At 39.4% G+C, this 27,971-nt stretch overlaps 1 pseudogene; it reads left to right on the plus strand.

The window, feature by feature from the left end:
• Positions 1–27,971, plus strand: part of LOC139538247 (titin-like) — a 190,420-nt pseudogene that overhangs the window by 44,931 nt on the left and 117,518 nt on the right.

Raw genomic sequence — 27,971 nt, forward strand, 5'->3', positions numbered from 1 at the left:
AGCTAACAATAGATTTGGCCAGACAACCTGTACTACTTACCTGGAGGTGAGAAAGAGAGCTTCAACTACAGCTGAGCAATGGGTTGAAACATTTTTCAAAGCCACTGGCCAACCACCTAATTTCACTAGCCAAATCAAACCTATAAAATTCCAAGAGGGAGGTGAGGCTTACTTTAAGTATAAAGTAACCGGTGAACCAATTCCAGATGTGCAGTGGTTTAAAAGTGCTCATCAAATTCAGTGTGGTAAGTCTTGCATTATAGTGAACAACCCAGATGGCTCTGGCTTCATCAGCATGAAGGGCATCCAACAGCAGGACAGTGGTCTCTACACATGTAAGGCTTCCAACCCATCTGGGGAGGCCTCTTGTAGTGCTGATCTAATTGTGTTTAAAGAGTCTGTCTCTGTATCTCAGCATAAGGAACACATGGTTGTTCAAAAAGGTTATAAAGTAACCATGTCAGCTGAACAAGCTACAGAGTCCCACTTGTACGAGGTCAAACTTCCTGGAGAGGCCAGGGCCAGCATTCAGGCAGGACATCAGATGGTGTACACCATTGGCACAGAGGACAGCCACGTTGTAAAAACCCTTAGAGAGTTGGATAACTCAGCGGCTACGTTCCAAAAAGAGAAGGTCACCCATCAGGCTGCAGTTCTGCAGTCACATGAGGTACAAGAGAGAGTGTCTGTGCGTGTCACCCTTCCACTTCAAGTTTCAGTAGTTCCTAGGAAACAGCTCCGTACAACTGCCTTTCATACATCTGCTGTTCAGGAGAACCCAAAGCTCACAAACCAGCACTGTGACCCTATCCAAAGCCCAGAAGTCATAGAGCTTCTATCTTCAAAAGAGAAGCATTCAAAATTAATGTCTGCCTCTTCTGAGGAGATAACCACCTTGGCGAGTGTAAGCACGGAGATATCAGGTGACAGGAATGCAGATAAAGTAAAGCCAACCTCCGAGCCAAAACATCTTGTCAGTAGTCATCAAGTTGAATCCCAACTGTCAATTTTAAAAGAACGATCACAAGAAATTCTCAAGCCACAGGAGGAGAAAAGTAATAAAGTCAAAGAAGGCGTTAAGATATTGTATTCCGCTATGTCAACTGAAAAACAGATGATTCCTGAGGGACATACAACAGATGTGCCCTCTACTGATTCTGATCTTCAATCTTCAGTGACAAAAGGATTGTTCAAACCAATTCTCGCCTTGGTTTCGGAGACTAAACAAGCATTATCAAAAGAGACTAAATTCACCATGCAGAGACCGGATGCAGAGAAGGCTCTCCTTCGTAAGGATTACATTATGAAATCTGCGCTGATAGCTGAGGAGAAGCAGATGTTACAAGCGGACCACACAGAACAAGTGCAGAGTTTAGAAAGTGCTATCTCAGTATATTCTCAGGCAGAAGGTGAACAGGTACTGCATTTGGAGATAATCAGAGATCAGGATATCCTACCATCCGAGGAAGCCTTTACTTGGGAGAAACCAGCTGTAGAACAAGCAGGTGCCAGGAAAAGCCCTACTCTTTTACAAACAGTAACCCACAATGAACGGAGATCTGTAACTTGCGAAGATACCACTGAGTTTGAGGCCAAGAGACACACAATGACCATTCAGCCCCAAAAACAAACCCCTACCCCATTACATCTTCAATCAGTTCATCCAGAAGGTGCCTTAACCAAAGAGGGAATTATTACCATTGAAAATCCAGACCAACAGACACAGAAGCAGGAGAAAGATAGAAAACATGCAGCAACCTCAGAGGAAAGAAGGGAGCTTAGCGCAGATTATTCCAAAGATCTTGATGTGTCCGTGACAGGAGTTCAGTCAGAGCTTAGAACAGAACCCAGACTACAGAACATTCTTCAGGTCACTTCACAGCCCATGCAGCTACCCAAAGAAACACCATTTACTAGTGATGTCAAACAGCACCGTGCATTAATCGAAAAGAAGATTGTTGGAACATCATACATCATACAAGTGTGGCAGATAGTCAAGCATTAGAGGAAGGACATACTGTGAGTTTAACAGCTGTTGACAAATGTACATGCAAAACCAAAATAGAGCCTACAGTACCTATTGAGCCCATACAAATAGTGAAGAATGAGATCGCAACTGAGAGTAGTGCACTTCTGGAAGCTACAGATCAAGATTTTGCCATCCTTAGACAGGATGGCAAAAGTCAGTCAATAACGATGGATGAAAAGTGTATGTTGATCGGTGAAATGTCCCAACAAATAACCAAATCAGAGTCGACAACAGTGAGTGTTAAAACTCAGCCCAAAATGACTGTTTTCATTTCAGAGTCTGGAGAAAGTCAAATTCTTCCAAAGGAGCTCACATTTGTTATTCGGTTTCAAAAACCAACGAGTTTGGACATCAGACATCAGTTGAAAGATGCACTTCAGTCTGCTGTAGCTCTTGATCAGCCACTTATACTAGCAGATGCTGTTGGAAGTTTGGAGGCTAATAAGGTACAGGAAGTGAAGGTACGCAAGGAACCGAAACATGCAATGTTCACTTATCTTATCACAACATCAGGTGCCCCTATGGAAATAACAATTGTTTTTGAAGGTCAATACCCCCAGACTGCAGATCTAAGGACTGAACTCCAGGCAGATTTCTACTCAATTGTCTATCGCGAGCAGCATGTTCTTACATCTGACCAACCCGGCACAATGCAAATCAACAAGCCCCAAAGACTACAGGTTAGCAGTGCAGCTTCCAAAGAAATGCTGTCATCGGTAGTGGAGACTGTCAAAGTAGCAGAGAGTGTAGTTGATTTTTCATCACCTAAAGCTCAGGCTGCTGCACGAAAGGAACGTAGTGTGGTGCAAGAGTCCAAGGTAACTCAATCCAAATTGGGTGCTCCAGCAAAGAAAGTTACTACAGAATTAAATGCTGAGTTTGAACAGTCAGTACAGGTGGCCAGACTGGTGGATAGAATGACTGACTGTGACTGTATGACTGTAAACGCTTATGAAAGAGACGTAGGTATGACTGATATCACCACTGACATGCCCATGACATCCATTCCAACTGAACAGTCTTTAGATGTACTCATTCAAAAAGAACACAGGAAGGAACTTATTTCAGAAGAGGTCAGAAAATATGATCCTCCAGAAAAGTTAAAAGATTATCCAGATATTGACACTTTTCTGGAGGACATTGCCACAGAGGAGCATTGTAAGGTTACATACGCTGTGACAGTAAAGTATGTTACAAAAGTTGATTGGATTTTCAATGGACAAATAATTAAATCAGGCAAAGAGTTCAAGTGTTCAAAAGAACATGACACATACACACTTACAATCATGAAAATTGTCAAGGAGAAGCACGAAGTAGAGTATTTATTTGAGGCTGTGAATGAAGCTGGAAAGACCACAACATCATCAAGACTCACAATTGATTCCAAAGGTTGGATAATGAGGATAGTTTTATTTTTACTCATCACCATACACATAAAGAACTACATTTTTCTAATGTGACATTAAAAAAAATTCTCATCTTGGCAGCAAACTCATACTTTATTTCATATATTGAAATGTATATAATTGTCAGAATGCTTTTACCATACTTTCAATCCACCACTAATTCACCTTAGTATTGTTCTATATCATTATCCACATGCTTATTTATTCTATATCATGCTCAGGTATTTTCACTTTTCATGCTTATAAAAAAAGTTAGCGTCACCCATTAACTATTACATTTCACTCTCGGCCATTCTCCACTTGGCACTGAAAACTTTTTGCATGTTTTCAAGAGCAAATTTGTCATGGTTTCATTATTCATGATGTGATGAAGTCACTTTCCTTCTTCCTCCTCAAACCATTCCACCATTTCTTCACAGTCACTCCTGGAATGCATCCCACCATACCGTTGCATTCCACCATCCCTGTTCCAGCTCTGTGCACTTGTCTACATGTTCATTTTCGCATTATTATCTACCTGTGTACTAATTTACTTTTATTTTTGTGCACATTATAGTGCCACCTGTTTTCAGGTACAAAATCATTCCCCTGGAGATCAATGTTGGCAGCGGAGCCAAGTTCGAATGTGAAATTGAAGATGCACCAAATGTGAACTTCAAATGGTTCAAGTCTGGCACTTCGATCAAAGAGAGTGCAAATTGTCACATTCTCAGTCAGCAACTGACATCTTCATTGGAGCTCCTGAGCCCAACCAAAGCTGACAGTGGTGAATACACCTGCAAGGCTACAAACCAGCATGGCAGTGACACCTGTGCTGCCATACTGACAGTGACTGGTGAGTGAACTGTTTCCTTTAACATTATTTATACAACTGTATGTACAGTATATTGATGTTTTCTTTTCAGGTTTAATGTTAGACAAAGAATTGTAATGTCCACCTGTTGTCTCAACCTTTGTATAGTGTACCGGTTTGTCATGTAAATTAGGTATCCATATCCTATTACCTTTTCCCTATCTTTAATTACTTTTTATAGAGATGTACCCGCCAGTATTTAGTACAATGCTTGATCCCATGACTTTATACGTGGGCAAAGAAGCATCATTCCAGTGTGTAGTTACTGGCTCTTCGCCAATGACTATTGTCTGGCACAAAGACAATATTGCTGTTTCTTCTTGGGGGAACTATCAGATAACGTCTGACAAGACCAAATACTCCCTACAAATCAAAAATCTTCAGCTGATCGATCAGGGTACTTACCTTTGCAAAGCATCGAACAGCGTTGGCACTGCTACATGCAGTTCAGAGTTGAGGGTTATCAACAAACCCAGTTTCGTAAAGACCTTCGAGACCTCAGTGTCTTCAGCCATTGGTAATACACTGAGGCTCGAAGGTCAAGTGGACGAGGACACTGGAGTGACCATCACCTGGATAAAGGATGGCAAAAAGCTACATCAAACAATGGACTGTAAACAATCTTTTGAAGAAAAGGTTGTTGTTCTTGAAATTACTAAGGCAAATCTGAAAGATTCAGCGAAATATGTCCGTACAGCTTCAAATGATTCTGGGAGTTTAACTTGTTCTACGATGTTGATGGCACAAGGTAAGGATTTAAGTTGATATCTTGTCGTAACGCAGTGTGTGTGTGACTACAGATACTAGTTTAGAAAATGCAACCGTTTAAAAAAAAAAAAAGACTGATCATTTAATTATATTTTAAGACACTAATGCTATGCAGCTACAACATATTCTTATGTTATTTTTTATGTCACAGTATTCTCTTTGGTGGTTACGTATTGGTTATTGTTTGACAACACGTTTACTGTTTTGCAACGCAATACTTCTTTCAGAACCCCCAACCTTTGTTAAGAAAATGGAACCAAAGCTAATGTGGAAGCAGGGCATAGCTGCTCGGATGCAGTGCACAGTCAAAGGATCAGATGAACTCAAAGCTTCCTGGTTTCTGAATGACAACGATCTCAGTGATGGAGATAAACATACAATCACTTTCAAGGCTGGTCTTGCAACTTTGGAAATAATCGATGTAAATGTGTTAGATAGCGGAAACTACACTTGCGAGGTGTCAAACGAAGCTGGTAGTGAGAGCAGCATCACTGAGTTATCTGTAAAAGGTTTGCCACCATTACATATTTTATTTGCTTAAAATTATTTTTCAACAAATCACAAATTACAGATAGCTGTATTTTATTTAATCTGATCTTTACTCTTAGATACCCCTTCCTTTCGAAAAGAATTGCAAATGGTTGAGGCAGTGAAGGGAACTCCTGCCGTACACGAATGTGAAATTAAAGGAACAGCTCCGTTTGAAATCATCTGGTTGAAGAATAAGAAACCGGTCGTCGCCACAGATAAAAAGTATAAGATCATCTATCAGGAATCCATTGCTCATTTGGAGTTCTGCTCATTTGAAAGTGCAGACATTGGAGATTACCAATGTTGCATAGCCAATGATGTTGGTCAAATCACCACTAAGACGCTGGCCAAACTTAAAGGTTGGTATAGCTGGTAAATAGAAAACTCATATTGATTTGTCTAAATATGTTTTATAAATAACATGGTTAATCGATTATATTTGTATAGAACCACCAACATTTGCGAAGAAGATTGAAACCATTACAGCAACATTGGGATATTCTGTGAAACTGCAGGGCACATTGAAAGTCTCACCCCCCATTTCCATCAAATGGATGAGGGACACTGAAATGTTGAGAGATGATGATCCAGATATCAAAATGACATTTGAGAACAACATTGCTATTCTGTCAATAACAGCTGTTGCCATTAGCCACGGCGGCAAGTGCACTTGCCAAGCAGAGAATGAGACTGGACAAAACAAATATGATGCCACTCTAACAGTTCAAGGTTGGATAACAACTATTGAAACATTTATTTAAAACATATACATAATTTATAAATTTGTAACATTTACACACATAATACTCTTGTGACAACTAAATCGAATTCATTTGACTTTATTGTAGAACCTGCTAAAGTCTTAGAGAAAGCAGAATTCATCAACGTGACTTCAGGGGACTCTGCAACCTTGGAATGCAAAATCGCTGGAAGCCCAGAACTTAGAGTGAAATGGTTCCATGATGGAAAGGAGATGAAAGGGAATCGAAAATATAAAATCACTCTAAAAGATAATATTGCCATCTTAAAGATTATTGCGTCTGAAAAAGCAGACTCTTCCGAATACAGGATGGAAGTGTCCAACCGTGTTGGAAAGGACCAGTGCTCTATTACTGTGCTGGGTTAGCTTTTCTTCTTCGCCTCTTTTAATAGTTTGTTTTCATGAAATCTATTTTAACTTGCAGTGTGAAGTAACATTTTCTTTTCAATAAACAGATCATATCATACTACCCTCTTTCACAAAGTCTCTGAAAAGACTTGATAGAATTATTGGTAAGGATATTTCAATGGATTGCAAAGTATCTGGATCCCAGCCTATGATTCTGTCTTGGTTCAAAGATGAGAAAGAGATAAAGTCTGGAGATGGATATCTACCTGAAATCAAAGACAACTCAGCTGCACTGAAAATTACTAAATTGGAAAAGGTTGATGCTGGAGTGTACACATGCCGGGCAACAAATTCTACAGGATCTAAAGAAAGCAGTGGAACCTTATATGTCAAAGGTTTATAAAGCTTAAGTCATTTTCTAGCCCTATGTCACACTCTCACATCCAATTGAAGTAGGCCTATCACATTTTCTAGGGATAATATGCTGATGAAAAATAAATATTTTCTTCTTCTTAACGGATTTTAGAACCTCCAGTTTTCACATTGAAAACTGACAAACAAGATGTTGTACCAGGATCTACCATTGTCTTGAAGACTTCTTTCACTGGAACAGCTCCTTTTACGATTAAGTGGTTCAGAGAGGACAAGGAGATATCAAGTGGAGGCACATTTTTTATCAAGAAGGAGACCTACTCAAGTTTTTTGGAATTTCACTCAGTAAAACCCACCGACTTGGCTAAATACACATGCCAAGTGGCCAATGACGCTGGAACGGTAGCATGCACCGCTGTCTTGTTTGTGAAAGGTGCCATTTCCTCATGTACATTCCCAGCTCGATATGCATTTGTTGTTCTTGCATCAATGTTGGTTTACTTGTCTGATAATCAATGTCAAACTCTTTTTTAGAACCTCCAATGTTTGTGATGAAGCTTGAGTCTACGAAACTAGTGGTGAAAGGAAGTGCTGTGAAGCTGGAGTGTAAAGCAACCGGCACCCCTGAGATCATTTTTAAGTGGTTTAAGAACGAGATTGAGATGAGACAAAATGAGAAATACAAAATGGCTGTTACCAACTCAGTTGCCTCACTGGAGATTGCCAACTGCTCTGTTGATGATAGTGGAGATTATGTTTGTGTGTCATCAAGTGATGCTGGTAGTGACCGCTGCAGCAGCAGAGTTACAGTTAAAGGTTTGTTGAGTATTCTGATTTTTAGATTCATAAAATGTTATTTTATGATTGTATTCTGACTTCATTGCCATTTTCTTTTAGAACTTCCAATATTTACGAGGACCTTTGAATCCAAAGAACTTATCAAAGGGTCTAATATTATGTTGGAAGGACAGCTTGCAGGCTCCGCTCCATTCAACACATCTTTTTACAAAAACACAAAGGCGATCAGAAATGATAAAAGACACAAGATAGTCTTAAAGGATGACATAGTTACCCTCCAGATGTTGGCAATTGAAGCCGGAGATGCTGGAAAATATCAGTGTACAGTAGAAAATGAAGTTGGGAAGTCATCTTGTGATTGTGAAATGACACTGAAAGGTTGATGTGAAAACCTTACTTTTAAGTATATTTATCTGTTAATTTCGGTATACTTTCAGTTAAAATTTTCTATGCTTTTCCACCTATAGAACCGCCATCATTTGCACAAAAGATAGAGAACATGAATTCCCTAGTTGGCAGTGAGATTTCTATGCAGTGTACTCTGAAAGGATCAGTACCTATGACTGTGTTATGGCTGAAGGATGACCATGAGGTCAAAGATGGTGAACATGAGCAGATGTCCTTTGAAGACAGGACAGCACTGCTGCGTATTTCAGATATTCAAACAAAATATGCTGGGAAATATACTTGTCAGGCCAAAAATGAAGCTGGCAGCCAGAAATGCTCTGCGTTATTGGTAGTCAAAGGTTGGTTGACGTTTATGAGGATGTTTTTCAGTTTGGATTTTATACTCTGATGTTGAAAATCATTGTTTAATGTTATATTTATCACAGAACGAGCAAATATCACTGAACTTCAGTGTTGGTTCTCAGGAACCAAGGTCCTTAAATCCAAACGGCTGAAGGATGGAAGAGAGCTGACATTAGGACAAAGATACAAAGTGCAAAGCACAGATAATAGCTCTTTACTAAATATTCTCCATAGAGAGAAAAGCGATAGTGGAGATTACACCTTTGATCTTTCCAATGACGTTGGAAGCAGTACTTGTGAAGCCACAGTTTCTGTCCTAGTACAGCTAATTTATAAATATTTTAATCAATATTTTGAGCTTTTTGTACAGGTATACCTGATTGGACAGTATTCTCATTACTTTCTTTTTTATTTATGCAAGATCAAATCATGAAACAATCTTTCACAAGAAAACTGAAGGAAACGGAGAGTATCAAAGGATCATTTGCCCACTTGGAATGTCTTTTGTTTGGCTCTCTGCCCATATCTGTAATCTGGTACAAAGATGAGAAAGAGATGAGAAAGACTGCTGATATTGTGAAGAGCTCAAATGCTTCTTTCAAGTGTCAAGTCATTGGCACAAGTCCTTTTGAGGACCTGTGGCACAAGGATTTAAATGAAATTAAATCCAGCACAAAGCACAGCTTCTCACAAGTACAGGACATTCTGAATCTTGAAATACAGAAATGTGATGGTGTAGATGTTGGTGAATATGATGTTGAATGCTTGTTCAAATTAATTGCAAAATATCTGGATCTCTTCCTATCACTGTGGAATGGCAGAAAGATGGGAACAGAATTGACGTTGGTGGAAAATATAAACTTGTTCGTCAAGACATTTCTATGTCTTTGGAAATCAGACAGTTAGAGAGAGCTGATGCCGGCACTTACTCATACAGCCCTTCCTAACTCCAACATGCGATTTAAGAGCACGTTTAAAGGAACACCTCCTTTCACAGTCAAATGGTTCAAGGATGACACTGAATTGATCACTGGACCATCATATTTTACCGGACTGGAAGGATTATCTTGCTTCTTAGATCTTTACTCAGTTGGAGTTTTGCAAAGTGGAATTTACTCTTGTCAATTTAAAAATTATGCTGGCATTGAAAGATGTAGTGCCGCTTTAATGGTGAAAGGTTGCAACATGCTCTTATTTAAACTAATGCATTGGCTTCCATCTCCCCATTTTTCCTCAACTGGCTTCGATTATTCCGTCTGTCCTCGATTGCTTTTATCTGTGCTCTATTGCTTTGCATTTTCACAGCTCCTCCACCACCTCCTTTTCACAGCTCCCTGACCAGTTCACAGCACCTTTACCTGCTCCTCCATCACACCAACAAATGTTGTGTCACTCTTCCCATTTCCCTTGACACATTCTTCTTGCCTTTACTCCTTAACTGATGCATCAAGTCATCAAATCACATCTTTTTGCAGTTCTTTGCAAGCCTCATATTCTTTCACTGTGTCAAGGTGCATGTGCTTCAATAAGCTAATTTTGCAATATGTTGGCTTTGCAGAACCTCCTGAATTTGTGCTAAAATTGCCAGTCACAAAGTTTGTGAAGAAGTGCGAGCCACTCCATCTTGAATGCAAAGTTAAGGGTGCGCCCTCTCTGCGAATGCAGTGGTACAAAAATGACACTAAGATCACAGATGGTGACAACTATAGAATATCATTTGTTGACTCAATGGCAGTCCTTGAGCTGCGCACCACAAGATTTGATGACAATGGAGTCTACACCTGTGAAGCAACCAATGACGCTGGAAGTATAAGCTGCAGCACAACTCTTAGAGTCAAAGGTTAGCCAGTAATAAATTACATTGGATTTTGATGTTTTCCATATTCCATTTAATATTCCATAATAATCCATTATTAGTATAGTGTCTGTTGGTGGTATTACACCGGTATGTATTTGAAGCTTTGCTGCGTGTAGCAAACAGCTGCTTCTTAACGATTCTCAATGTTTTGTAGACGCACCATCTTTCCTCAAAGTACTTCGGCCAATTGAAGGAATGAAAGGAAAGGATGCTAGCCTACACTGTGAGATGTTTGGCACAGCACCCTTTGAGATTACCTGGGCCAAATACAAAACGCCACTAAAGGAAAGTAGGAAATATAAGATTGTGAATGAGGTTACCGCTGCCACTCTTCATATAATTGGATTGGAAGCTTCATATTTTGGAGAATATAAGTGCAAGGCACCAAACAGTATAGGATATGAAACATGCCGTACTACAGTTAAACTCAGAGGTTAGTAGAAATGCGTCGTCGGTGGGTATTTTTTCCCAGATTTCCCAGACTCCTTCATGATGATTTTTTTTTCACCTCTCCATTTTTGTCCTCTCTCAGAACCACCAACGTTTGTGGAGAAATTGTTGAATACGACATGCACATTGGGTGAAGAAGTCACCCTGACAGCCACTGTCAAAGGCTCTCAGCCAATGACTGCATCTTGGATACAGGATAAGGATCACATTCTCAGAGATGGTGACATCCAGAAATTTACCTTTGAAAACAACCAGGTCCCTCTTAAAGTCTTTAAAGCAGACTCACTGGTAATGGGCAAATACACGTGCCAACTCCGAAACAATGCCGGAGTTGTGGAATGTTTTTCTAACATAACTGTATTAGGTTTGTACATTTCCATTTGGTCTCTAATTCCATTTTCTCCCCTAATTCGCTAAATTTTTTCCCCAGTCATTGCTTTTTTTTATTATTCCGTTTCTGTAAGCACACCTCTGCTCGTGTTCTTTATTTTCAGAACCCGCTAAAGTTGTGGAGAGACCAGAGTCTTTCAGCGTGACTGCAGGTGATATTGCAGCTCTAGAAGTCAAAGTGTCGGGAACACCAGAGCTGAAACCAAAATGGTTTAAGGATGGAGTCGAGCTTTCCTCTGGCCAGAAGTACAACATCTCCTTCTCAAAGATGATCTCCAGCTTGAAAGTGTTGTCTGCAGAGAGGATTGATATGGGAGAATATACATTTGAGGTCAAAAATGAGGTTGGCAGTGATCTCACCAAATTAAACCTCACTGTCCTAGGTTGGTGGCCCCTTCCTATACACAGTATGATATGACATTTTTCTAATTGTCTAATTGCCTAGTGTTTTGCCTAATGCCTGGTTACTAACCCTGTCCTCCTATAACAGATAAAACCATACCTCCAACATTCACACGGAAACTGAAGGAATCTCAACCTATTGTTGGAAAAGCTGGAGAAATGGACTGCAAAGTCTCTGGTTCTGCACCTTTCACCATTACCTGGTACCATGATGAAGAGGAGATCAAAACTGGACCAAATTATGAGATTGCATTCAGTGACAACACCTGCACACTTAAAGTGCCCACTCTTAAGTGGTCTGACTCTGGAGTGTATAAATGCAAAGCCGTAAACAAGGCCGGAACCAATGAGACCAGTGCCTCTTTCATTGTGAAAGGTCAGTAAATATACATTACTTGTTTGGGCTTCGTAATTGCTATTGATTTTTGATGTAACTGATTTAATGTCAGATGTCTGCAAGCTAAAAAGTATGTCTTTTTTCTATTTAGAACCTCCTTCTTTTGTGATGCCACCTCAGCCATTGGAAGCAATGCCTGGCACAAATGTAACTTTCTCAGCAATTGTCAAAGGAAGTGCCCCACTGAAACTGAAATGGTTCAGAGGCACAAAGGACATTGTGTCTGGAAAAGGCTGTGAAATTGCTCTACGGGACAATACAGCTACTCTGGAGCTATACAAAATTGACAAATTCCACGCTGGAGAGTATACATGCCAGATTATTAATGATGCTGGGAAGGAAAGTTTCCTAGTTAACCTGTCTGTGAAAGGTTGGTCAATAATTGAAAATAATATTTTTATTATATATTTTTATTAATAGAATTAAAACAACATTCACATTTTTTATCAGAATGTGGACTAATAAACTTCTGTATGATTTTACTCAGAACCTGCTAGCTTTGTTAAGAAGCTGAACGACCACTCTGTTGAAAAGGGAAAATCATTGATACTTGAGTGCACATACACTGGAACCCCAAAGATATTTGTCACCTGGTATAAGGACGGCAAACAGCTATATGCCTCTTATAAGCACCACGTCACTACCACAGAGACCTCCTGCATCTTGGAGTGTTTAAACAGTGACGATAAGGAAGCAAGTGGGGAATACGCTTGTGAAGTTTCCAATGATGCTGGAAAGGATACCTGCAAAGCACAAGTGTTCATTTTAGGTTCGTTTGCCTAAATTGACCTGGTAATTTATTGGGATTGTCCTATGCTGTATATATCTGATGTACATGTGCATGTTTCTGATTTAACTGTTTATATCTGTCACTTTAGAACCACCTCATTTCATTGATCATTTGGAGCCAATGGAAGTTACTGCTGGTGATGCAGTTTGTTTGAAATGCCATGTTGGAGGAACCCCTGAAATTAAGGTGGCTTGGTTTAAGGCCGACGGAAAAGTGAGGTCCTCCCCTACTTGCAAAATAGAGTATTCCAAAGGCATTGCTTGCTTGAAATTGAGCAAAGCAGCCGAGGCTGATATTGGTGAATACACATGCAAAGCTGAAAACAGAATAGGATCAGCCTCATCCAGCTGTCGTCTCTCTGTCCAAGGTGATGCCCTTTGTCTTTTTTTAGGAATGTTCTCTTTTTAATCAGAAAATATTCAGCTTTGACTCTGCATTGGTTATGAAATTAACAACTAGTTTGAAGAATTTTCATAATTCTTTGCAGCTAATGTCATATTGTTTGTTAAATTATCCTATTTTCAGAGGCAAAAACGCCACCTACCTTCCCCAAGAAAATAACCAGCATTCAACAGACTGAAGGAATGGAAGTCAAATTTGAGTGCCGTGTGGCAGGCTCCTCGCCCATTGACGTCTCTTGGCTTAAAGACGGTGAAACTGTGAAATCCAACGACTATACCATGAGTTATGATGATAACACTGCTGTCCTACAAATATCCAGAGGTGAAATGAGACACTCTGGGGAATACACTTGTGTTGCTACCAACAGTGTTGGGACTGCATCCTGCAGAGCCAAACTCACTCTTAAAGGTCGGTCAGTTGTTCCTCAAAGAGGTTGTTTTTTTACTTGCTGACTGAGAGACAGTGCACGTTCTGTATTAGTACAGTATCATATTGTACAGTATCAACGCTTTCATTTCAAAGTATGCTGTATGTTCCAACTCTTTCCCATCATTGAACTTTTAGAGCCAAGATATCCCCCTGTCTTTGATAAAAAGCTGTCACCCGTGGTGGACGTTTCAGTGGGGGATAGTGTGGAATTGGAATGCCACATGACTGGATCTTTGCCATTAAAAGTCACTTGGTCAAAAGATCACAAAGATATTCGATCAGGGGGAAATTACAAGATGTCCTGTTTGGATAACACCCCACACCTCACTATATTGAAAGCAGATACATCAAATTATGGCTGCTACTTTTGCCATGCCACTAATGACATTGGAAAGGACTTTTGTTCCACTGAAATTACTGTCAAAGGTATTTGGCCCACTGCCTCACAATTTTAGTCCCTCATGTTTCTTGAGAGAAACTTTTGGTATAGTACTGTTTGCTTTAGCCTCCTTTGTCACATTAAGTGAACATTGCAATCTTGTTTCGTAAACCATTAATGCTTTAACTTTTTTTTTTCAGAGCGCAAAATCCCACCTTCATTCACCAAAAAGCCCACAGAGACCCTAGAGGAAACGGAGGGCAAGATGGTGAAAATTGAGGCACGTTTGTCTGGATCTCAGCCCATGACCATTAATTGGTATAAAGATGACAGTGAGATTCACAGCTCTGATCACTATGACATGTCTTCCAAGAGCAACGTGGCTGTGTTGTGTATCAAGAGCTCCAAAGTCTCAGACTGTGGGAGGTATACCGGCACAGCCACCAATGAAGCAGGCACTGCCTCTTGCAAATTGACAGTTACCATAACTGGTAGGTCCATATTACTATTTGTCTACTATGTTGTGTTTCTCCATAGAAAGTTAGATATAAATAATGTGTGTCTGCATTACCATATGCCATGTATGTTTTTCCATGACTCTTCCTTATTAATCCAGAACACAAGAAGCCCCCTACATTTGACCCCGCTCTCAAACCTGTCACGCTGACCGAGGGTGAGAACCTGCACCTTAGCTGCCATGTCCATGGATCCCCTTCTATGACGATTCAGTGGATGAAGGACAGGAAAGACTTGAAAAACAAGTCCAGCAGTAAAATAAGTTTTGCCGATGGTGTTGCCTCTTTGGAGGTCATGCGTGTATCAAAGAATGATGCAGGGGACTATCTCTGCAAGGCAACCAATGAGGCTGGTAGTGAATTCTGCAAGGCCAAAGTAACTATCAAAGGTACACGTTCTGGACCATATTTTTATTCAAATCATATCCAAACATTTGTTGAATCAGCTGTCATGAATGAATGGTTATGGTTTTTATAACAGACTTCTTGAATTATGCTTAATAGCAGAGAAATCCAAAGCAGCACCTGAACCCGCTGAAGAGGAACCAACAGCAGCACCAGTAAAGAAACTGGACAACTTGTTCTTCATCGAGGAGCCCAAGCCTTGCCATGTAGCCGAGAGTAAGTGTGATGAAAAGAGATTTAGAAGCATTTCATTAGTATTCCATTAACAGCCTACAGTTTTTATTAATAGTTGGATATCTAACATTTCCATAGCATGTGATGTCTTCAATATGTTGTGTTAAATTCACAGAGGGCACTGCAACTTTCATTGCCAAAGTTGGAGGTGATCCTATTCCTAATGTGAAATGGATGAAGGGCAAGTGGAGGCAGATCACTCATGGTGGACGCATCACTATTGAGCAGAAGGGACAGGAGGCCAAGTTGGAGATCACAGAAGTATCAAAGTCTGACTCCGGACAGTACAGATGTGTCGCAACTAACAAAGCAGGAGAAATAGAATGCAGCACCGACCTGAATGTTGACGAAAGGAAAGAGGATGCTGGAGTTGAGGGAGACTTCAGAGCAAAACTGAAGAAGTAAGGGAATCTCTCTTTGACGATTGTGTCTCTACCTTTCACATTCCACAAGAAACTACACAAATAATATTTTCCATGCATATCTCTTCTATGTTTTTTCTCCACAGGACTCCATCTAAACAGAAGAGTCCTCGGGAAGAGAAAGACATTGACATTGTAGAGTTGCTCAGAAATGTGGACCCTAAGGAGTATGAGAAATACGCCCGTATGTATGGAATCACTGACTACCGTGGACTTCTTCAGGCCATTGAGCAGCTGAAGAGGGAGAAAGCAGAAGGAAGTGGAAGACCGGTAAGTTCATTTAACATTAAGTTGTATTCAATTGAATTGAATGGCTTTTAATTTTTTTCTGAACACAATTCAATTCAATACTGAATTTCATTGCTTTTTTAAAGACATAATGGTGATACTCTAACTACTTCTGCTATGTCTTTTGGTGTGATTTAGGAACCGGAGAGAGAGAGAGAGTTGGATGAGGATTTGGTCGCTCTTGTGGCTGATTTGCAAAAGAGAATGGAATGTACTGAGGTAGGTTCCTCATTAGCTGTCACAATGAACTGTTTGACAATGACAACAGCAGTAATTCATCATATATTGTATGCATATTCATTTACATTAATGTCTAAGCATATATTTTTTATTTATCTGCTTGTAGCCGGTCACCGTGAATAAGGACATAACAGATCAGTCTACAGTCAACAACAAGGTCGCTACTTTTGAGTGTGACATCAAGATCAACTACCCTGAGATCACCCTGTCCTGGTACAAGGGAACTCAGAAGCTTGACAACAATGACAAATATGAAATCAACATTGTTGGTGACCGTCACATCTTGAAGATCAAGCAGTGTCAAACCAAAGACCAGGGAAACTACCGTGTTGTATGTGGCCCACATATCTCCAGTGCCAAACTGACTGTTATCAGTGAGTATCCATGGATCTGCATTTGTTCATTTTGTACTTACATTAATGTTATTGATTTAAGTCTTTATACTGTATCGGTAAATACTAATAGCGATGCACTTTTGTTATTTGTTTCTTTACAGATCCTGAGGTTGAGAAACATCTGGAGGAAGTTGCAGGACAGGAGGGCCAAACATGTACTCTGTCTTGTCAGTTTTCTATCCCTAATGTCAAAACCCAATGGTTTAAGAATGGAAAGCTCTTAGAAATGAAACGCAGATACTCGTATGAGGTGGTCAACAACATTCAGAGGCTCTCGATTAAAGACCTCAGACCAGAAGACCAAGGACGTTATACCTGCAAATATGAAAACCTCGAATCAACTGCAGATCTCTTGGTTGAAGGTTTGTATAGATTTAACCATGGAATGGGTTGATGTTGGGGTTGATGGAATGGGTTGATGGAGTGAAGGTCATCCCAACCTGACCTAATTTTTTCCTTCGTCACATATTTTGTCACTAATATTTAAATATTTTCACTCATTTTCAAAAAAAAATTATTTTACATTTTAATTTTAGTCCTGGGCGCTCTGATAATACATGTACACTACCGTTCAAACGTTTGGGGTCACTTAGAAATGTCCTTGTTTTTGAAAGAAAAGCACATTTTTGGTCCATTAAAATAACATCAAATTGATCAGAAATACAGTGTAGACATTGTTAATGTTGTAAATGACTATTGTAGCTGGAAACGGCACATTTTTTATGGAATATCTACATAGACGTACAGAGGCCCATTATCAGCAACCATCACTCCTGTGTTCCAATGGCACATTGTGTTAGCTAATCCAAGTTGATCATTTTAAAAGGCTAATTGATTATTAGAAAACCCTTTTGCAGAGTTCCTCTGTCCAGTGTCTGTGTTATTTTGCAAATGAAGCTGGTTGAGAGAATGCCAAGAGTGTGCAAAGCTATCATCAAGGCAGAGTGGCTACTTTGAAGAATCTCAAATATAAATATATATACTACATGATTCCATATGTGTTATTTCATAGTTGTGATGTCTTCACTATTATTCTACATAAATATAAAGAAAAACCCTTGAATGAGTACTTGTGTCTGGTACTTTAAATCTAAATGAACCTTATGAATCTGAATACTCAACATATATCTGTTTTTTAAAGAATCTTATGAATACTATTATGAATGAATACTATTATGAAGAAGAGATGCAAAGGAGAGAGTTGGAAATGAGAGGTATATAGCCTTGAATTGTTTTATATTAATCATCTTTCCATTAACATCAAACCCCTTAAATTCATCATAAAATAATTCACTAATGTTCGATTATTGTGTGAGATTTACGTCATATTAATAGTAACCATCACCATTATCACTACCTACATGTTTTTACTTGTTTATTCACGTTTGTATGAATAACTTAGTAACATGGCCTAACTATTGTTTATGTCAGTGATCACCACCATCAATTTAACCAACTCCATTTGAACATGTTTGTACACGTTTGTACACCTTCTAAAAATATTGTTCAGTTTTGTAACACGACCTAACCAGTATTCCAGCATTTCCTCCTGATCTCCAAGATCATCTACACAACTAAATATTTTATTCAAATTCCAAAACGTTTGTAGTACAGAAAATCTCTACAGCCACAGGTATCCCTTAGAATAGATGTTACCATTGGAGTCTGTCTTCTAGCAGCTAACTCAAGCGGGCAAACAGTTCATCTTTAACGTTCCACCTTGAGACACATTATGCTACTACATTGGTATTAACATGTTTGGTGCTTAAAATACATTGTTGTCTGTCTTTGAATGTTTGAGCCACTCTTTGAAAATATCTTGGCACAGAATATATGGGCTCCTACTCTTTGTATGTGTCATCGTGCCGTAGTGCACTAGCGTGTGTTTGGAACTCAGACGCACTAGCGTGTGTTTGGAACTCAGACGCACTAGCGTGTGTTTGGAACTCAGACGCACTAGCGTGTGTTTGGAACTCAGACGCACTAGCGTGTGTTTGGAACTCAGACGCACTAGGGTGTGTTTGGAACTCAGACGCACTAGCGTGTGTTTGGAACTCAGACGCACTAGCGTGTGTTTGGAACTCAGACGCACTAGCGTGTGTTTGGAACTCAGACGCACTAGCGTGTGTTTGGAACTCAGACACACATCTCAGGTCTTTCTCTCTCCTTTGTTGTCTCACAGGAGTCATTTCATATGTGTGTTTATATGTGTGTGTTAGAACCGTAAACCTCTGTCCTTAGCCTCGTTGAAACAAAGATACTAATATATTCTCATTGTCTTATCAGCCCAGAGAGTACCTGTTGAGGAGGAGTCTGTCCAGAGTAAGAAGGTTGGAATGAGGGAGGAAATGCCACAAAAAGGTATTGGAAGAATAGCTTTTGTTTGTCTTCGTTTACAGCAATGTTATGGCAAAGTTCATTATCTTGTTAATGTGTGGCAAACATGGTCATAATCTTGTTTGTTTCATTTGGTAAACTCTTTGAGAGATTGTTTTTGTTTTAACCTTAATGTAAGTTGTTGTCAATGTTCTGGCAAAAGAAGTTCATAATCTTTGTTCATGTGTAATTAATTCAACTCCTTGTTTACAACTTTCTTTTCTTTTAACTGTGTCAAAGGTGTTCCCTATAATGTTGTGCTCAATTTTTTTGCATGTCTTAGTTTAGACTTAGTTTGTACAGTCAGTATTAATAATCTTTTACTCTTTGCTCTTAAATTGATCACGCATAGTGGCTTATGTGTTTGTCTGTACTGCCTTCCCCAATATTATGTGCTTCTTGGATGTCCACATTAGATAGAGCTTTGCTACTTTGGGCTAACACAATGAGTGTCTTTAAAGTGTCTGAAGCTCACAAGAAACCAGAGGAGAAGGCTAAACCAGCTGAGGCAGCAGAACCACATAAAGGTATCCAAATATCTGTATTTCTAAGTTGTTTATTTCGTGTTTAATCTGGTTGATGTGTGTACATGTCGATAATTTACCTAAGTTTGTCCCTCCTGTCTACTTTTGCTTGACTGTTTGTCTGCGTAAAGTAACCAACTTCCACTACTGTAAATAACATTATTAGATACATTTTATTTGTCCCAACACATTAACTCAGTGATAAGTTGGCATAATAGGGAAAATTAACTTACTGTGATGATATTTCCAAGTTCCTGAAGCCAAAAAGCCAGTGGAGGAGAAGACTGCAAACGTTGTCCCAGAGAAACACCCCTCTCCAAAAGGTATAGTCTTACATCAGAAATGATGGGCTTGTCTAACCATCTTGTCATGCTTGCCACGTATTCATCATTTTCTATTAACTAAAGCAGTGACTTTGTTTTTGTTCATTGTTCGTGTGGATTTTTCTTTATTTTCATCAACTTATTACTTTCCTTTAACTAACTATTTTGTATTTATTTTAATGACTTCTGTAAATTATATTCTACTATTTTTATTTTGGTGTATGTAATTGCTCCCTTTCAATATCTTAGAAGAACATGAAGAAGCAAAGAAGCCTGCCCATAAGCCAGCTGAGAAACCTGAACAGGTTCCACTAAAGAAAGGTATACTGCGTTTTCCTAAGTGCTTCAGAAATGCTCCTTCTGCTGCTGCTGTAGCTCTGGAATATTTTGTCTTCTTGTCAGTTTCATACCTGTCTACACAGTTTCTCAATCTTCTATGCAGTGCTTTCTAACATTGCATATTATTATCCCAAGGGATTGTGTGAATAAGCCTGTGTGACTAAGTTTGTTCACGTTTGTCACTTTTAGAATTGCGTTTAGAGAAGTTGTCTCAATCTTACTCTTGGCACACCATTTTATGGCTTTCACTCTTGCACCCGCTTTTTCTTGATAGCCCATAGCTTATATTGTTTTTAATGTTGATGTCTGTATTACCTGAAGATGTGCCTCAAGCTGCACCCCATGTTGCTGAACCAAAACCAGAGCCTGAAGTTTCACCTGCGACTAAGGTTGAACCTGAACCGAAGCGTGCGCCTATAAGGAAACCAGAGAGTCCACCAACCAAAGGTATTTATATAATGTTTTGTGTGGAAGATTTATTCTCCTCTCTAATGCACCTCTCCTTTGTTTGTGGAATCGTACGTGTTCCTGTATCTAATATGTTTAAATAGCTTCTAACATAGAAGCAAATCTTTATTTTGTGTCATATGTGTATGTAAAATGTAAGTATTACCTTGGTTAGTGAACTCTAAATCAAAGTGCATGTTACTTTAAGTTCCTGAGGAGGTTAAGAAACCAGAGGCTTCAAAGCCAGAACCAGGAAAGCCGACAGCAGTTACAAAGCCAGAGACCGCCTCTACTCGTGCTCCAAAGGAGCCAGAGCCTACTCCTGCTGCAATGAAGGTCCCATCACCACAAGGTATCAGTATCTCTCAAAAGAGAGGCAGCATTCTGAGTCTTTTAAAAACATGTCTGCTCTTTATACTCTTCTGTTTGTCAGTCCATCTTTACCTGTCTTTTTCTGACTATGGCATTACAACGTTTAAGACTAGCGTCTCCTCAATTGAGGACGTGTTGCAACCACATTTATGTTTGTCTCATGTATGTATATTTATCTCTGCTATACATAATTATTTATTCGATATTTCAAGTCGATTTATGTGTATTCTGTCACTCTTTGTCTTGTTTTTGGCATAATGGAATCCATATTTGGAATCTGTATTTGATGTTTTCTGTTTGTCAGTAATATGTCTGTTTTCTGTGCTTTCATCACAGCACATAGTATATTACTGATAATTTGCATGTTCTTTTGAAGTGCCAGAAGCACTAAAAAGGCAGGAGGTAACTCCGCAGCAACCAGCTACCATCCTTCAAAAGGTGGACAGAGAGGACATAGAGCCTCAAATACAACCTGTGCCAGAACAAGGTATACTCACTATAGGTTGTCAATGCTTCTTCCATTCATGTTTAATGGCTTTCTTCTAATCAACCCCAGCTTTGAACATCTCTGTCTTGTTTTTGTCTATGTTCGGTATTTTTTCTAACTTCTACATCACAATGTTATATGAACTGTTTGACTTTTTAAATGTTTGTGCACAACTGAAAAGTCTTTGCACCAGATGCTTTATATTGTCTCGTCATAATAATTTTCATACAGTCTTACCACTCGACAGAGTGTGATTTGTGGAATGTCTGTGTTTGAATCTTCTGTCTTAAATATCTTCATGTACTGTATATGCATGTTTTTAACAAACTTAAATGTTTTTTTAAGTTCACGTGGAGGAAAGAAAACCAGAACCTCCAAAGGCTGTCAGAAAGCCTGAATCAGTTATTGTGACTCCAAAAGAGGATACACCGCAAAAAGGTAGGGATTTATATACTGACTTATGTACTGTACATACTGTGTACTGTGATGTCTTAAGGGTCTTCTTGAACTCTTCTTTGTCCTATGTTTACCGCCTTCCACCGCTCAGTTTTCTCTGTTTGATAGTCTATACACAAGGGTAACACTTTACTTGAACTATCATTATGCTGACTTCATGGTGTTACAATATAACATCCTATTAGGTTATAGTTTATCATAAGTTGTTAAGACTGTTTCAGACATTGGTCATGATATGTTTGTGACCATGTTGACAGTATGTAAAGTGTTGACGATCTCTTTGTCGATTTTGACGTATCTCATGTGAGAAGACTTCTGTCAATCTTCTGTGTTGCCAATGTCTTTTGTGTGTGTGTTGTTTGTGTGTGCTTGAAGTGATGGAGCCCAAACAGAAACCTGTACCTGTTGAGAAGGTACCTGAGAAAATACCTACTGAGAAGGTACCTGAGAAAATACCTACAGAAAAGGTACCTGTTGAGAAGGTACCTGAGAAAAAACCTACTGAAAAGGTACCTGTTGAGAAGGTACCTGAGAAAATACCTACAGAAAAGGTACCTGTTGAGAAGGTACCTGAGAAAAAACCTACTGAAAAGGTACCTGTTGAGAAGGTACCTGAGAAAATACCTACAGAAAAGGTACCTGTTGAGAAGGTACCTGAGAAAATACCTACTGAAAAGGTACCTGTTGAGAAGGTACCTGAGAAAATACCTACAGAAAAGGTACCTGTTGAGAAGGTACCTGAGAAAATACCTACTGAAAAGGTACCTGTTGAGAAGGTACCTGAGAAAAAACCTACTGAAAAGGTACCTGTTACTAAACCTAAAAAGGAGATGGAAGAAGAAAAGAAAGTTCCAACTTCAGAAATAGAAGTTATGCCACAAAGAAAAGGAACAGGTATTCTAAGTGTTCTGTATGTTTATGTGTTCAAAATTCTAAAATCTTACTTCACTTAGATATTTATAATGGTACGCCAGTACCACTCTCTTTTTAATCTGTGTTTTTTTTTACGCAATGTTTGTCTTTATGTAGTGTTTTGTCAATAATCTCTTGCAACCACCATTTGGTGTGGAACTCTTGAAAATATCTTTAGAACTTCAAATGACTTCCAGTCTGCAGATGGCTTAGAAAAGGAGATCTTTGAAAACTCACAAGTTGCGGGAGGTTTCTTACACGATGGAGAGAGCTCCTCCAATAGAAGAAGTCTTTCAGCATGAAGAAGTGTGGCATGCAAATGCAGAGGTATCATACAAAGACAAAAGGGGATATATTGGACAAGAGCACTACATTGATGTCACGACAGGAGATTTCAGTAAAGACAGAAGATGCCGTACCAGAAAAAGTATCTGACCAAAAATATAAAAAGTCAGATATGAAACATGAACACTCTGTTAGCAAGGTTTCCAAAAGGAAACATAGAGCTACTAAGGTTCTTACTAGGTCTGATCTAGATGCATATTTACCAGTCAAACAGGATAGATCTCTTCAGAGGGAGTCTCCTGAATTGTCTACAAAAGTAAAAGAAACACTGCTAAGTGTTTACCCTGCGAGTATCGTGTTTAGAGAGGAAGAGGAGACATGCATCAAACTAAGGGAACTATTTATGTTGATGTAATTGAGTTAAAGACAGAAGAGGTTACTATTGAATATGTACCTATCCATCAAGCAGTTCAATCTATAGAAGAACATTTTGTCCAAAAAGTTGACAAAGATGATACAAAGGACAGGTTACCTATACAGAAGGATAGTGTATCTTTGAAAGTATTATCTGACAAAAAACAGGACACCGGATTTATAAAAAAATATGAAGAAGTTACTGACATGAAACAAGGGAGTGTTAGTATAAGTGAAGAAATATCTATGAAAAAGTCTATTGATTGACCGTCGGTAGTTGAGGGTGAAAGCAAGGTAATAGAAACAGATAAGAAAGTGCAAAGAGAGAAAGCAGACATGGTCAAGAAACAGGAAATTACCACCAGGGTATCAGAGAAGAAGGATAAGTCAGGCAGAAGACAGGAGATCTCTGTTAGGATAGACAATAGTTCTCCAAGAGAAGCTTCTACCCAGGAACATGAAGAATACACTTTGAATCAAGAGGCATCTGTTATGGATGTTTCACAGAATAGAAAGAGAGCCACAGATAATATTTTCCCCAAACCAACAGATAAACATGCTTCTGAAAGTAGATCTAGCCAAGAAGGTTTTTCTCAACCAGTAGAATCCATAGAACCAGTAGAATCTTCTATCAGAGTAGAATCATTAAGGCAAAACATATCAAATTTTTAAGTTGATACAGGAAAGGACAAAACACCTTTGTCAGAAGGTTTCTCTACAAAAAACCTTGCGTTGCCCAAAGAGAAAGGACAGGGATTAGTTTGTACTGAAGAGATAACTCGTACAGTTGAGGACTTCAAAATAAAGAGACAGGTAGTTGAGAAAACAAAACTTCCAAAGTAATTCAATCCACGGAGGAAACTTTTGAGAAGACTCTTACTACGGGAGAGGAAACCACTGAAGAGATACCTCGTACAGTTGAGGACAAGCAAACTAAGAAACAAGTAGTTGAGAAAGGCAAATCTGCCAAAGTAACTCCATCCAAGGAGCAAACATTAGACAAGAGACTTACTAAGAGAAAGGAAACCATTGAAGAGATACCTCTTAGAGTTGAGAACTTTGAATCAAAGAAACAGATACTTGAAAAAGGAAAACCTGCCAAAGTAATTGAATCCAAGGAAGGCACAGACAAGATACCTTCTATGAGAGAGGACCCCTCGAAGAGATACCTCTTATAGTTGAGGACATCCAAACTAAGAAACCGGTCACTGACAAAGGAAAACCTGTTAAAGTTATTCTATCTGAGGAGGAAACTCTTGTCTCACAGAAGGAGGACAATATATATTCAAAAGCCTCGCCTTCAAGAGGTATACTAAGTAAATGTTACATGTTTCATCTCATCATTATCGCAATTGTCTGTCAGCAAAATCAGCCAGCAATTCCATTTCATGCTTAGTTTGAAATTAAACTTTTTTTTGCCAAGTATTGATCATCAACTTTCTTCATTACAGTGTTTGCCATCCCATATCAATACATCCTTTTATGTGGTCAAAATACACAACTCCTGCGCCACTCTTGCGCCTGTTTTGTGATTCTGTGTTGTTTCTGTGTATTTTTTGTGTATCCTTTGTGTTCTCCATTTGATAATTTCTTTCTTTGGTATTTTCTTGGTGCTCGACTGCTTACCCCAATCTGTAGTATATTGATCTTGACCATGGTATAATTTTTTTTCAAGAACCAGCAATGAAGAAGGAATCACCTCCACAGCCTGTTGAACCACTTACAAAGAAAGTGTCTCAGCTAGAGAAGACTGTTGTTGCTAAAGGGGTGAAAGAATCTGAGCCATTTGCAAAGAAAGTGGCTAAACCAGAGTCTAAGCCTGAAATCAAGCTAGAGTCCAAGCCAGAGAAGAGGGTTATTGCTGAAAAGCCTGCTGAGACACTTGTAAAGAAAGTGTCTATGCCAGAGTCTAAGCCAGAGCCTAAGCCAGAGGCTAAAACAGAGCCTATACCTAAACCAGAGGTTAAACCAGATCCTATGCCAGAGGTTAGGCTAGAGGTTAAGCCAGAAAATAATGATGTTATTGAAGTAGAGGTGAAACATTTACCACAGCCCGCTGAGCCACAAGTGTTAAAGCCAGAGCCTAAGCCTAAACTAAATGCTAAGCCAGATCCTAAGCCAGAGCCTAAAGCAGAGGTTAAGGCAGAGCCTAAGCCTAAACTATATGCTAAGTCAGAGCCTAAAGCAGAGGTTAAGCCAGAGCCTAAGCCTAAACCAGAGGCTAAATCAGAGTCTAAGATAGATGCTAGGCAAAAGCTTACACCAGAGAGGAAGGCTGTTACTGTAAGGGTGAAAGAATCACCTCCAAAGCCTGCTGAGACACTTGTAAAGAAAGTGACTACGCCAGAGAAGACAGCTATTGCTGATGTGGTGAAAGAATCACCTCCAAAGCCTGCTGAGACACTTGTAAAGAAAGTGACTACGCCAGAGAAGACAGTTATTGCTGATGTGGTGAAAGAATCACCTCCAAAGCCTGTTGAGACACTTGTAAAGAAAGTGACTACACCAGAGAAGACAGTTATTACTGATGTGGTGAAAGAATCACCTCCAAAGCCTGCTGAGACACTTGTAAAGAAAGTGACTACGCCAGAGAAGACAGTTATTGCTGATGTGGTGGAAGAATCACCTCCAAAGCCTGCTGAGACACTTGTAAAGAAAGTGACTATGCCAGAGAAGACAGTTATTGCTGATGTGGTGAAAGAATCACCTCCAAAGCCTGCTGAGACACTTGTAAAGAAAGTGACTACGCCAGAGAAGACAGTTATTGCTGATGTGGTGGAAGAATCACCTCCAAAGCCTGCTGAGACACTTGTAAAGAAAGTGACTACGCCAGAGAAGACAGTTATTGCTGATGTGGTGGAAGAATCACCTCCAAAGCCTGTTGAGACACTTGTAAAGAAAGTGACTACGCCAGAGAAGACAGTTATTGCTGATGTGGTGGAAGAATCACCTCCAAAGCCTGCTGAGACACTTGTATAGAAAGTGACTACGCCAGAGAAGACAGCTATTGCTGATGTGGTGGAAGAATCACCCCCAGGGCCTGTTGAGCCACTTGCAAAGAAAGTAGCCAAACCAGAGTCTAAGCCAGAGACCACTACAAAGAAGATGGCTATAGGTGAAGAGGTGTCTCTGTCAATTTAATAAGATGTTTCTCCTCAAAAAGGTATAACCAGGGCAATCCTTGAAATACAAATCTTCACTCTTGCATCACTCTTAAAATCGTGCTTTTTGGTCTGTTGTTTGTCTGTATGTTTTGTGTTTTTGTGTTTGGGATATTTTCTTATTTGTGTGTTTTTGTATGTTTTCTGTTTGATCACATCTTTCCTTGGTACTTTCTTGGTGCTCTACTGCTTACCCCAATCTGTAGTGTCTTGGTTTTAATCATAAAATAACTTTATTTCTAGTACCAGCAAAGAAGAAAGAAACACTCCCACAGCCCACTGAGCCGCTTGTGAAGAAAGTGCCTAAGCTAGAGAAAACAGCTGTTTCTGAGGAGGTGAAAGTAACACTTCCAAAGCCGGCAGAGCCACTTGTAAAGAGAGTGTCTTCGCCAGAGTTTAAACCAGAAAAAATGAATGCTGAGGAGGTGAAAGAATCACCTCTTAAGCCGGCTGAGCCAATTCCTAAAAAAGTGCCTAAGCCAGAGACAATGGTTATTGCTGAGCTGGAATCACCACCTAAGCCTACTAAGCCACTTGTAAAGAAAGTGGCTGAGCCAGAGACTAAGCCAGAGAAGATAGCTATTCTTGAAGAAGATGTTCCCAAAAAAGGTATAACAAGAAAACCTAAAATACAAATGTAAAAAAATCTTTATATTTTGTGTGTTATGTTTGTGTCTATGTTATGCATGTTTTATGTTTTTCTCTGTGTGGTGTGTGCTCTGTTTATATTTGATAACATCTTTCTCTGATACTTTCTTAGTGGTCCAATGCTCTGTAGTATCTTGATTATGACCATATCATTTTATTTCAAGTTCCAGCAAAGGAGAAGGAATCAGCTCCAAAGCCTGCTGAGCCTCTTGCAAAGAAAGTGCCCAAGCCAGAGAAAACAGCTATTGCTGAAGAGGTGAAGGAGTCACCTTCAAAGCCTGCTGAGACACTTCTTAAGAAATTGTCTTCGCCAGAGTCTAAACCTGAACCTAAGTCTGAGCCTAAGCCAGAGAAGAAGTCTGTTGCTGAGCCTCCAAAGCCAGCAGAGCCACTTCTAAAGAAAGTGTCTAAGCCTGAGTCTAAACCAGAGAAGAATGCTGTTGCTGAGCCTCCAAAGCCAGCAGAGCCACTTCTAAAGAAAGTGTCTAAGCCAGAGTCTAAACCTGAGTCTAAACCAGAAAAGAAGGCTGTTGCTGAAGTAGTGTCTCTTTCAAGTGAAGATGATGTTGCTCCCCAAAAAGGTATAACAAGGCCAATCCTTGCTATCCTGTCTGTT

Source organism: Salvelinus alpinus, chromosome 14, assembly GCF_045679555.1.
Source record: "Salvelinus alpinus chromosome 14, SLU_Salpinus.1, whole genome shotgun sequence".
NCBI lineage: Eukaryota > Metazoa > Chordata > Actinopteri > Salmoniformes > Salmonidae > Salvelinus > Salvelinus alpinus.